Here is a 14,161-nt window from a genome sequence, read left to right as displayed (position 1 = left end):
CGAGAGAATTATAATAGGTATGATGTTCCTTCAATCCGAACATGCTATCTACCTTTCCTTCCATAGCCAAAAATTTCATCACTATAGGCTAAAAATGAGGACGATGTAGAACTAGCACTCATGGTTAAGAGATTCAGAAGAATGGCTAGGAAAGGAAGAAATTTCAAAGACAAAAGAGATTTCAAATAAGGTGACCAGAGAAGATCATCTTGGAGGTAGAGATGAAAGCAAAGACGTCACTTGCTATGAATGCAAAAAGAGAGGATATATCAAGCCAAACCGTCCTTTATTAAAGAAGAAAGGAGGGGATGAGAAATCCAAGAAAGCCTTGAAGGCAGAAACTTGGAGCGACATAGAATGTGAAAGTGATGAGGAATATGCCACTATCTATTTTATGGCCAACTCAGAATATGAGTCCGAGGTAACACATTTAAAAATTTCTCCTGAAGTATTTGACTATATAGATGAATTGTGTTTAGATTATAAAGCTACTCTTAAAAGGCTTTCCGAATTAAAAAAGGAAGTAATCAGTTTGAAACAGAAAGATGTCTCTCAAAAGGATAAAATAAGTTTTCCTGAAAGCGAATTTTGCAAATTAAAGAAAAATCATATTTGATTTCTAATGAAAATATGCAGTTGAAATCTAGGAATGAATCCTTAAAAGATGAAAACGTTTCCTTGAAAAAGGAAAAAGATCTTTTGGAAAAAGAAAATGTTTCTTTGAAAAAGGAAAGAAATTCTATTGAAAAATTGAATGGCTTTTTGAGAAAGGAAATTTCGAATATTAACAAAAAATTTCACCCAACTCGAAGATGTTACAACACATTCTTTCTATACAAGTTCCCTGTTACAATAAATTAGAACTTGATTTTCAAAAGGAAAGTGATTTGAAAAGACCTTCAAGAATTTCCTACAAGAAACATTTGTACAAACAGTTCATAAGATCCGAGGGACAAAGTTCTTCTATATGCTCAAACCGTGATGGAGTTGTTGTCCTTAAATCTGGAGACCCACTCAAGATATTTTTAGATTTACAAATTTCTCTAACCCCAAAGGACCCAAACATATTTGGGTACCAAAGAAAACTTGAATTTCCTTGATGATTGCAGTTACCAATGAAAAGAAAAAATCGGTGATACCTTGATAGTGGTTGTTCTAGACATATGACTAGAGACTCTAAGATATTCATCAATCTTAACAAATTTGATAGAGGAAGTGTTTCCTTTGGCGACAACAATAAAAGATCAATTACTGGCAAAGGAACCGAGAAGATTGGCATTCTTCTTATCAATGATGTCTTATTGGTTAAGGGATTGAATTTCAATCTCATAAGCATAAGCTAGCCATGTGATAATGGATATAAAGTATCCTTCAAAGAAGATAAATGTTCGGGTGTAAGCCAGGACAACAAGTGCTCGTTCATAGGACAAAGAAATGGCAACATGTATTTTCCGGATACATCATCCGAGGATATGAAATGCCTACTATCACTTAAGGATGACCCAGAACTTTGGTACAAGAAGCTGGGACATATAAGCCTCAAACAAATCTCAAAGCTCTCGTAAAAAAAAATAGCGAGAGGACTTCCATATGCTATGTTCGAATAGACAAAGCATTGTGAAGCATGCACACATGGAAAACAAGTAAGAAATTCTTACAAATCAATAAAGGAGGTTTCCACTAACCGTGCTTTGCAGCACTTACATATTGACATTTTCGGACCTACTCGAACCCAGAGCATTAAAGGTAAAAAGTATGGTTTGGTAATTGTAGATGAATACACCGGATATACTTGGGTTTTCTTTCTTGCATGTAAGAGTGATGCATTCTCATATTTTGAAAGTTTTTCAAAGAAAGTTCAAAATGAAAAAGGATACTCTATTTCAAGTATCAAAACTAATCATGGAGGGGAATTTAAAAATCAATATTTTACTGATTTTTGTGTTCAAAATTTTGTCCAATATAAATTTTCTTCCTCTTATACTCCACAGCAAAATGGAGTTGTTGAAAGGAAAAATCATTCCTCACAAGAAATGGCATGAACACTTTTGATTGAAAGCAAAGCTCTTTCTCATTTTTGGGTAGAAGCAATTTCAATAGCATGTTATATCATAAATCGAGTCTTTTTGAGACCTTTGCATGAGAAAACCCCCTATGAGCTTTACAAAGGAAAGAAACCAAACATATCATACTTTCATGTATTTGGGTGTAAATGTTTCATTCTTAAGAATTCAAGTGATCGTCCTGGAAAGTTTCATGAAAGATCGGACGAAGGAGTATTCCTTGGTTATTCCACATCAAGCAAGGCATATAGAGTCTTCAACAAAGGCTCACGAACAGTTGAAGAGTCAATGAATGTCAGATTTGAAGATGTACATGTCACTCGGAAGACAGACACTAAAAGCACATAACCATCTAAGCAAAGTCCATCATCCGAGGATATGAGTACTCTCAATTCTACTTAGAACTTGGAAGAGATTTAGAATATCACTCTTCTTAAGAGGAAAATCATGATGAATCTCCGGAAAACGAATGTAGCAAGTCCAAGAGGAATTGGAAATACAAATCCAATCATCCTACATAATGCGTTATTTGAGAAGTAGAAGAAGGAATCAGAAGAAGGTCTAAGCTCAAGAATGCTATAAATACATTTGCATTAGTTTCAGAAGTAGAGCCCATAGGAATTGAGGAAGCTCTTTCAAATGAAAACTGGATAGACGCAATGCAATAAGAGTTACATCAATTCAAACTTAGAGAAGTTTGGGAACTAGTACTCGAACCTAATGATCATCCAATTACTGGATTCAAATGGGTTTTTAGAAACACCTTAGATGACAAAGGAAAAGAAACTAGGAACAAAGCAAGACTCGTTGCAAAAGGTTACTCTCAAGAAGAAGGAATTGACTACGATGAAATATATGCTCCAAGAGCAAGACCGGAATCCATCAGACTACTACTTGCCTATGCTTGTTACAATTACTTCAAGCTATATCATATGGATATCAAGAGCGCATTCTTGAATGGATACAATAAGGAAGAAGTATACATGGAACAACTTCCAGGATTTGAAGCTCCAAAGAGCTCGGATCATGTATACAAACTTAAGAAAGCTCTTTATGGGCTAAAGCAAGCACCTCGAGCATAATATGAAAGGTTAAGTAACTTCCTTATTGAAAAAGGCTTTGAGAAAGGTAAGGTAGACACAACCTTGTTTATCAAAAAGGAAGGTAAAGAAATCCCGCTCATTCGGATATATGTTGATGACATTATATTTAGTTCTTCTAATGAAAAACTTTGCAAGAATTTCTCTCGGATCATGCAGAGTGAATTTGAAATGAGCATGATGGGAGAACTTACTTTCTTCCTTGGATTACAAGTCAATCAAACTGATCAAGGAACCCTTAAACATCAAGAGAAGTATACAAAGGAAATTGTGAAGAAATTTGGTCGGGAAAACTATAAAAAAACTAAATCACCAATGTCATCTTCATCCAAACTAGACAAGGATGAATAAGGCAAATAGGTCGATTAAAAGCTATAGGAGCATGATCGGTTCATTACTATATCTTACTACTTCTACACCTGATATATTTAGTGTATGTATGTGTGCTAGATTCCAATTAGATCCTAAGGAGTCTCATTTATCAGCAATTAAAAGGATCATAAAATATATAGTGACTAATCCTAGTTTAGGATTGTGGTATCCTAAGACATCAGACTTTATGTTATGTGGCTATTTAGATGCTGGCCTTATATGAAGTAAGTTAGACAGGAAAAGTACTTCAGGCACATGTTAACTTCTAGGATCAATGTGTTGGAGGCTAGCATTATCACCTAGAGGGGGTGAATAAGTGATTATAGTATATTTTCGAAACTCAATGCGGAATTATAATCAAGTAAGCTCATAGCTTGACCCTCGGATAATAGACACACGTAATATTGCAATGTGTACTGAGTGTGCGGTTTGAATATCAAGAGACATGTATATGAATAAGTAAGAGTAAGGGATAGAGAGAACCATACGGAGGGTTTAGAGTAGTTCAGCTTTATTGACGCCTACGTCTACTTCTTCACGCGGCAGACCAATCAATTAGATTTCACTAGTAAATTTCTTAGAGGTTACAACTCGGTGATCTCCCTTGAGACGAAGGACTTCACACCTAACGTTCAACTCTCTTGTGTACACCTCTAAGAATTACAGTGAATAGATCAAGGACAATATAAGAATTGAAGCTCTCTCGATCTTAGAATTTTAAATACTATTCCCTCTTACGCCAACTTTTAGTCTCTTCAGCCTTGAGATGTCTTTTATATTTCTCCACATCCAACTATCTGTTGCATAGCCTTCAGAGGATCGCTCTCTAAAACTACCCATCCGGACGAGACTATATACAAAAGAAGATCTCTTAGCCATTGAGGGTTGCCAAAGGAAAGTCTTCCCCGTTGGATCAAATCGCCCATACAATTACGATCTTGGATTTCCATAGATGGATTTGTCCAATAGGAAGGTTGTGCTTGTCTCCTTTGATTCGCGTCCTTGATTGATCTTCATCACGGAGAATCTTCAAGAATAATCCAGTTTGATTATTAGCCATTGTGATGATGTAACATTCCAATTAAATCATCTTTTGAATCTCTCTTAAAGCTCTGGTTACTGCGTACAAAATACTTCTCTCAAAGCTTGAGCATCATTCCAATGTCCGAGCTCCCATGCTCAACGTCCGAGCTTCAAATAGCATCTAACTTCCTCAGAGTAATATTTGAGCTACCTTTTCATAGACTCAATCCTGTGCATCCTCGCACCTCGGGACGATCTACAAAATAAGCATTTCACCGCATTATCCCAAATCAAGAGTGCATGGATTGTTTTGTCAAGTTCAAAATCACTCGGGGATTTTTCTCAACAATCTCCCCCTTTTTGATGATGACAAAACCATCCATAGAAATATCAATTGTTAAGCAAAAAGAGGCGACTAACATGTAATTTTTGTTACTCAAGTGTGATCTTGCTAAATGATAATCTAACACATCATGCCTTGTATTTTAGCAAGAGAAAGTTTTGGAATTCAAAATTCGATTTCATAAAGTTACGATCAATCTCCGAACTTGTGAATCCTATATTAGAATGATTTTTTATTTGTGTACACATACATGTATGGAGTATTTACACTACGAAAACATGTGAACAAATGATTTTTCATAATTAAAGCACATGGTTTCGTGAACTGCATTAGTTCAATGAACTTGAGCAATGCAATATCTTAGAGCATAATACTTCTAGTTTGGATATTTATGTACTATGATGCTTCATCAGATTTCGTTTTGTATTGTTCTAATAATCGGTTCTTGAGGCTTAATCAATCCGCTTATAACCTATTCACTTATTCCACTTATGATTCTCAAATGGCATGATTTGTTACAACAACATAGGAACCTGTCTTTTCTTAACTTTTATAATAGTCAAGAGTGATTTTACATTATCTCTGTTATTCATATATTCTTATCACAGGATATTATCACGGATGTAGAATAATTAGACATTTAATCATGTTATCAGATATTTTGATCCTGTTATTAGATATTTTGATCTCATCTTTTCTTAACTTCTCCCCCTTTTTGTCATCATAACAAAAGGGCTATAGCGAAATACATAGAAACATGCAACAAAGGCTTAAATATTTCAACTATAGCATTAATCAAGTAGAGAAATTCAAGGTCAACACTTTACTACATAACTACAATCTACAAAATCACAATCAATAACATTAAAAGCATAAAACCTTTTAATCGAATTTGTTTTCTTTTTTTGGGTTTTTCAAGGGTTTGGAATGGCGGTGGTTGTGAGTAAAGCTGGAGTGGAAATTGATGGAGCTTGGTTATCGGGAAGTTGGACAAGGACATATTTTGTGAGTTAGCTAATTTTTTTTATCCAGATCTTTCTTCAAATTGAGGATCGTCTTATCCGGGAGGCCCAATTGAGATTCTAAGAGACCTGTAATATCTTTCTTTCTCTGCTCGGCCTTAGACTCCATCCCGATCTTCAGCCCCTAAACATCTAGGTACGGAGAAGTCCAAATATCGGTTAATTTCTCATCCATCTCTCCCTACTTCTGCACCAATTCCCCGAGAAGCTCTGAGTCGGTGACACCATCTAGTTCATCTGTCCGAGTTCCAACATTAGATGACTCCCCCCGAGCCTTTACATACTAATCGGACGATGAAGGTGTTATATCTTGAGGTGGTGCATCTAAGGCAGATTTGCACGAGAAGACTGCTGTATCGGCAGCATCAACTTCCATTGTAGTGTCTTCCCCTCAAATATTACTTCCTTAGGTATCCCCTTCACTTTGAATGAATTTAGATATGTTGACCTATTCTATTTGCTCTTCCCGAAACCGCATCAACGGGTTTGCTATCTCTTCATCATTGGGCACTTTTTCTTGGCCGATCTCTTTGTATTTTTTCTAGACATCCTTAATTGGTACTACCTATTCTCTTGCTGATCTCTTTTCTATATTGCATTCTCATCCTCAAAGGTAGGCTTGATAATGGCTTGAAGCATTTCTTCAAGTTCATTTTTACTTACCAAGGGGCTGTCAAAGGTTTGCTCTTTTTCAATGCTTTCGAGCAACTTCTTGGCAAGCTTTCTTTTCTTCTCTCTAGATATGATGAATTTTTGAGCCACTGTCTTCATCCTTCTCTTTTGAGTAGACTTTGAGGATGGTTATACCGGTGAGGCCTTTGTAGAATTTCCAACAATCAAAGCTTTGAGTGACTTTTGCCACTATTGTTGTCACCGAGAGATCTACCAACATCACTTTTTTCTTTACGTCTCTCTACTGTCCCTTGTCAAACTTATAACCCATCTTGCTAAACATTGTTTCACCAATACTTCCTTCAAGAACTTTCAAGGATCCGAGTTGTTGTAGGATCACTATTCTCGGATACTCAAAGATCCTAGTTATCGATGATCTATAAGGCAACTGTCCCTTGTTCTTCCTTACTGTTTTGTGTATGTGAAGAAAGATAAGATGTGGACGAAAGAAGGGTTTACCATTTAAGAAAGCCTAGATGATTTTGGCTTCAAATCGAGAAACATCAATTTTTTATGATCCTTTGGGCCTAAGGCGGTTTATGATTACCTTATGCAGAATGATGGTTCTTAGAGGGAAGTAGTGATGGTTAACATGAGCTTTGTTAGCTTTAAACAAGGTTGGATTTCTTGACAGGTTCCTGTATACAACTTCATTTGAGATAGGAATTTTGGTGAAAGTGGACAGATCGGTGTTTAGAATTTCTACAAGATTTGCAACACTCAGAATAATGTTCTATTTAAAGAAGAAAAACTGAATTGTATCTCTAGAGATCATAGATAAGTTGGAGTAAAAGTAGGCGATCAGTTTAGGATAACATGGAGTATTTAGAGAGCAAAGAGTGCACAATTGAAGCTTGGTAAAAGGATAGAGAATTTGCACACTATTTTTCTTAAAATACTCAAAATCGACTAGCCTAATTGCCATGGTTGTTCTTACAATTAGGGAGTTGTAGTATGTGCAATGCTCCTTCAATCTAAACATTTTGTCCGCCTTTCCTTCCTCCGGCAAAAACCTCATCACAGTTGGCTGAAAATAAGCATAAACTATTTCATCATCATCCTCCTTTAGATGCTCACTAACAGACATAGTGATTGTTTCTTTCTTACCAGATTCTCCTTCTACTCTAACGGCCTCTAATACCTCTATTCTTGAAGATTTGCCAACCTTCTCCTTTCTCTTCTCGGAGGGCCTAGCCTTCTGAAACTCCATTCCTACTTTAGTAGCCCACCTAATCTCCTCTTGAGTCAGCATTTCACTAAACTTGTATACTTATGCCTCATCGAAAAACCCATTCGGATGCATAAACTCCAAAATATCATAATCGGGTTTACCTTGTATCCTCATCCCCTTAATCACATTAGACACACCCCATGCTAATTTGATTCTCTTATCAATAAGAAGATTAGCATTTTGTTCAAGGGTTCGGATTACCATGTTTATGATTCAATCCTGAAATTTCTTCTTCTTCTTCTTCTCTACTTTCTCTAGTGGTCCAGTACTTATCAATTCAGCAACCACTCTACGTGCTTGCTTAGCCCTCTTATCAACACTGTCTTCTCCTAGCGAGTCCATGAGATCGTAGTGAGATGAAGCATCACTCAAGGCTATAGGCCTCACGATTTTAGTCGGCCAAACCGACGAGTACTAGTCGAGGGTATCTTCATCGTCGAGGGATTCTTGGGTGCCATTTGGTTTTGGGATTTTGTGAAGAGAAATTGGGTGTTTTAGGGTTTCAGAGTGAAATTGCAAAAATGAATTTTGAGAGAATGATTTTTAGAGTGTTACGAGCAAGAAGAGTAAAAAGTCATATTTTGTGGTAGTGTTTAAAAAGAGATGATGATCAAGTACGGAAATTTTGTCATTGCTAAAATTGGAAACCACTTCTCAAAATTAAGGAATTTTGATATACAAGTTCCATAAATAAAATATTTTGAAAAGATATGATGAATTAATTTTGGTAAACAAAATCATCAATCAATTAAATCAATATAATCACATCAATCACAATATTTTGGATAATATTTAAAAAGATTGTTTTGGATAATATTTAAAAAGATTGTGATGGTGCGTACCTTTTTTGTTGCTAAAAATAACTACTTATAAGCCAAAAATTTGAACAATCGAACCTTATATCATATCCACTAAGATGATGACGTCTTCAGATGATGCTTTAAATCTCGAGGTTCTTCTCGGTTGTTAAACCTCTTCAAATGACGCTTAACATTTTCTTGCTTTCCTCGGATTTTGCAATTTGCTCAGAAGCAAAGTTTACCTGTTTAGAGAAGGCATGGCGATAATACACAACTCTTGTATGATATATTGAAAGGCATTTTTCTCAAGTGGTTTGGTGAATATGTTAGTTAATTGATGCTTTGAATCAACAAATTGAATATTAACATCACTATAATGAATATGATCATGAATAAAATGATGTTTGATTTCAATATGCTTAGTTCGTGAGTGCAAAATTTGATTCATTGTGAGGGTGATGGCCTTGGTATTGTCACTCTTGAGTTCCACATTGGGAGCTTCAACACCAAAGTCCTTCAGTTGTTGCTTCATCCATATAATTTGAGCATAAGAACATACTGATGCCACATATTCAGCTTCTACGATCAATAGAGCTATAATGTTTTGTTTCTTTGAGAACCAAGACACCACCATTGATCTCAAAAGTTGGCATGTACACGAAGTACTTTTCCTGTCTAACTTACAACCTGCAAGGTTAGCATTTGAATAGCCATGTAATATAAAGTTTGACGTCTTAAGATACCAAAATCTTAGATTAGGATTTGTCTCTATATATTTTATAATTCTTTTGACTGCTGTGAGATGTGATTCTTTAGGATCTGATTGAAATCTAGCATACATATACACACTGAAAATGATGTTAGGTCTAGAAGTAGTAAGATATAGTAAGGAACCAATCATGCCCCTATAAAGCTTCTAATCAATCTATTTGGCATGTTCTTCCTTGTCTAGCTTAAATGAAGAAGACATTGGTGATTCAGTTTTCTTATAGTTCTCCCGACCAAATTTCTTAACAATTTCCTTTGCATACTTCTCTTGATGTATGAATATGCCTTGCCCTATTTGATTCACTTGTAGTCTTAGGAAGAAGGTAAGTTCTCCCATCATGCTCATTTCAAATTCACTTTGCATGATCCGAGAGAAACTCTTGCAAAGTTTTTCATCGGAAGAACTGTGACATCCTGAATTTCAACTCACTTTCAAAGTCGTGAATGAATGAAATGTCTCATTGATGTATTTCGAGTTAAATCTCACTCGAATTGATCACTCTTGAGAAGACTAACTAATGGAGAATGACTAGTTAGGAAAATCAAATACGTTGACCTAAGAACTTGATCCTAGATTGACTCTTTGGCAATAAGGATTGTTGAGGGAATATTTTGGACCATTATAGGCCGATCCTAGTGCGGTTTAGGAATGATTTGTTGATATCCTATGATTGGATCACGTGTGATTTCGTTTGACCATGTATGGGTTCCGAACATCCCTAAATCATTTTCTAACGATCGTGTCTATCGAGACTAGTGATTGACCCTCCCAATTACATGACAACCAAGGTCGTCATGGCTCGAGTAACTCTTAAACGTGATAATAATCACGGGTCGATACGCGTAACTCCTAAAAGCCACCTCGTTAGTTTGAGATACACTAAAATTATAATTGATCAATATTGACTACAAATCGGACTTCAAAATTAGACATCGGCCTTTCAAGGATTCCAATATTAATCTTTGGACTTCGCCTCACCCGGAGCTTGTGAATTTCACGATATGCCCCAAAAGTATTCAAAAAAGCAAAATTTAGGCTGAAAATGAGAAATAACCCTTTTACCCTTAAGAAATGCCCATCTCTCTATTTTTAGTCAAAGGATATTTTGGTCATTTACCCCCCTCTAGTGGCCTAATTATTGGTGGGATTAGGTATCCACTTGTGAAGCAAATTACCAAATTGCCCTTCTTGAGTTTTAAGAGAGATAATGGAGTGAATTATTGGAGGGTCCCACAAGTCCCTATCTCATCATTCAAGACCAATAATTCTTAGTCAAATATCTTACCTAAAAAATATATTAACCTATCTTATCTACTTATCCTCTTCATCTTCTTCATTTGGACCAAGAATTTTCACTCATTTCTCTCTTTCTTGCCCGACCGAACCACCGCCGAACCACCACTACCACCGTTGAACTACCATCCAACCACCACCAGCCTTGTCGTGAATCGCCAACCACCGTCAAAACTCCAGCCACCGTCGTTGAGCCATCCGACGCCGCGGAACCGCCGTGGATCACGCCGGCCGAGAAAACACCGCCGGTACCGCTGCTTGGATCTTTGATTTTCCAGCTTTTTGGCCGTAGGTTTTAGCTAGATTTCAAGGTAAGCAAGCTTCTAAACCTTGATTAGGTTGTTAGGTTGCTAATGGTGTTAGATTGGAGTGATTTGGATGGAAATTTTCTTGGTTGGATTATTGGGAGCTTTGACCAAATTTTGTGGCATGTGTTGATCGTGTGGTCTTGCATGAGTTCATCATGTGGTTAATCGTGTGGCTAAGATTGATTATTGCTTGGGTTTGATCTAATTGGGTGGTCCCGATTTATTGTTGCTTTAATGTGATTAAATCGTGTGGTCCCGATGAGTTGTTGCTTTGGTGTGATTGAATTGTATGGTCCCGATTGATTATTGCTTTAATATGATTGAATCGTGTGGTCCCGATTGATCGTTGCTTCGGTGTGATTAAATCTTGTGGTCCCAATGAGTTGTTGCTTTGGTGTGATTGAATCGTGTGGTTTTGATTGATTATTGCTTTAGTATGATTAGATCGTGTGGTCCCGATTGAATGTTGCTTTAGTGTGATTAGATTTTGTGGTTCCGATCTATTAATCGGGAAGTTTAGGAAGATCGTGTGGTTCCAATCCGTTAATTGGAAAGTTTAGTGAGATCGTGTGGCCCGATCTGTCAATCGAAAAGTTTACGAAGATCGTGTGGCCCCGATCTGTTACTCGGGAGGTTTAGTGAGATCGTGTGGCCCCAAGCTATTAGTCAAGAGGTTTAGTGAGATCGTGTGGTTTTGATTGGTTGATTAGAAGGTTTGATGTGATCGTGTGGTCTTGATCGGTTGTTCTAGTGTATATTGTTCGATATATGGTCATTTCTGAGGAGAATCAAGTGTGATTGTGGAAGTTATACCCTGAGGCGTTATTATGCGGGGTTTTTGTGTATATTTAATCATATTATACCCGATGCATTATTACGCGGGGTTTTGTATTTATCTTGAGGCGTTAAACGCGGGATGCTAACTTGAGGAATTATCACGCGGGTTATATCAACTTGAGGCGTTATCACGCGGGTCGGGAGTACTATAATGGCCTGAGGCGTTATTACGCAAGTCTTTCCTTATATTATAGCCCGATACGTGTTACGCGGGCTTTTGATTAATTTAGCTTTATTAAAGGCGTGGTGAGTTGGAAGAATGATATGCTCTTATTTCTTGCATTATGTTGTGTAATTTTGGCTGAGTTGGAAATTTTTTTAGAATTGTTCGCTTAGGATGTATCCAGAGGCACTATCGCCCTAACCTAGGTTTAGGAACTTACTTGCTAAGATTTGTTCTCACCCCATCGTGGGTTACCTTTTCAGGCCATCCACTTTGATTATGAATGGTCCACCGCAGCGGTTTGAGTACCCATGGATATGGAGACCGTGGTTATTGAGTATCCCGTAGGAAAGGACAAGGTATATTTTAGGCATGCCACTACTATTTGGGTAGATGAGGGAAGTCATTTTTGGCAGCCCCATACCTATCTAGCTTGGTCTTATAGGCACTAGGATCTATCCGTCGGATTGCTTAGAGGGTTCGACATTCCTTGTGATGGAGTTGGGGAATGGGACCCCACTCGGGCTACACCTCCCGATAGCGTTGTGACCAGCCCGGACAATGGTCTTGATGATTCACAACCTGAGATGGAGCCTATGGAGCCCGACCGGGACGTAGAGATAGTAGAGCCGTCTGATGCAGAGGTCGATCTAGAGCCATCTTTTAAGACAGACGATGAGGAGGCGTTAGGGACGTCTTCGGATAACAGCGGAGATGGAGCTTAGAACAGTTGCCCCTTAACTTTTTGGGAGTACCCTCCTAGGATAGGAGCTAAGCTTTGACCACTTGATCTGTTTTGTTATAGGTGGTCTTAGGCTTGTACAATTGACCTCTAAAGCCTTGGGTTGGGCTTTTGTAAAGGATATATGAATATGTATATAAGGTTTCTTTTACTGTTCCAAAGCATCGTATGTTTTTTTCTTTGTGTGGAGATTTGTTTTCGCTTCCGTATGTGATTATCATTCGCATTTAGTTTGAATTTTGTTGTCCATTAGTTCTTGGGAAACCGTACTCAAGTATGGCCAGGTGGGATGTTGGCGTGCTCGTAGGGTTCGAGATATGACAAGAACCAAATATAATATCATCTACATATATCTAGATAAGAAGATTTATTTGCCTTCTCTTTTGATAGATAAAGTTGTATTAACTTTACCTTTTTCAAAACCTTTTTCAGTAAGAAAATTACTTAACCTTTCATACTAAGCTCGGGGTGCTTGTTTGAGTCCATAGAGAGCTTTCTTTTAGTTTATATACTTGATTTCGGCCCTTTAGATCTTCAAAGCCTAAGGGTTTTTTTTACGTATACTTCCTCTTTGATATTTCCTTTCAAGAATGCACTCTTGACATCCATTTGATATAGCTTGAAGTTATTGTAGCAAGCATAGGCAAGTAACAGACTGATGGATTCCAATCTTGCTACTGGAGCATACGTTTCATCATAGTCAATCCCCTCTTCTTGGGAGTAGCCCTTTGCAACGAGTCTTTCTTTGTCCATGGTTACTTTCCCTTTGTCATCCAATTTGTTTCTAACGACCCATTTGGTTCCAATAATTGGATGATCCTTCGGTCTGGGTACTAGTTCCCAAACTTCACTAAGTCTAAATTGATGTAGCTCTCGCTGCATTGCTTCTTTCCAACTTTCATTTGCAAGGGTATTTGTAATTCCTTTGGGTTCTACTTCAAAAAATAATATAAAAGCATTTATAGCATTCTTAAGCTTGGATCTTTTTATGATCCCTTCATCTATGTCTCCAATGACTAGATCCGTAGGATGACTGGACTTGTATTTTTAGTTCTTCTTTGACTTATTAGTTTCCGGAGATTCCTCGGGATTTTCTTCTTTAGAAATAGTGATGGATTGGATGTCTTCCATGTTCTGAGAAGATTCGTTTTGATTTTCATTCTCGGATGAAGTATTCTACTTAGATAGTACTATGCCTTCACTGTCTTCCTTCTGAATAGTATATTCATCTTCAAATCTCACATTCATAGATTCTTCAACTATTTATGAGTTCTTGTTGAAGACCCTATATGCTTTGCTTGAAGTGGAATAACCAAACCGATCACTTGAGTTCTTAAGGATGTAGCATTTACACCCAAATACATGAGGGTATGATATGTTTGGTTTCTTTCTTTTGTAAAGCTCATAAGGGTGTTTTCTCAAG

The sequence above is a fragment of the Rhodamnia argentea genome, chromosome 4, assembly GCF_020921035.1.
Source record: "Rhodamnia argentea isolate NSW1041297 chromosome 4, ASM2092103v1, whole genome shotgun sequence".
NCBI lineage: Eukaryota > Viridiplantae > Streptophyta > Magnoliopsida > Myrtales > Myrtaceae > Rhodamnia > Rhodamnia argentea.
This window is presented reverse-complemented; position numbering follows the sequence as displayed.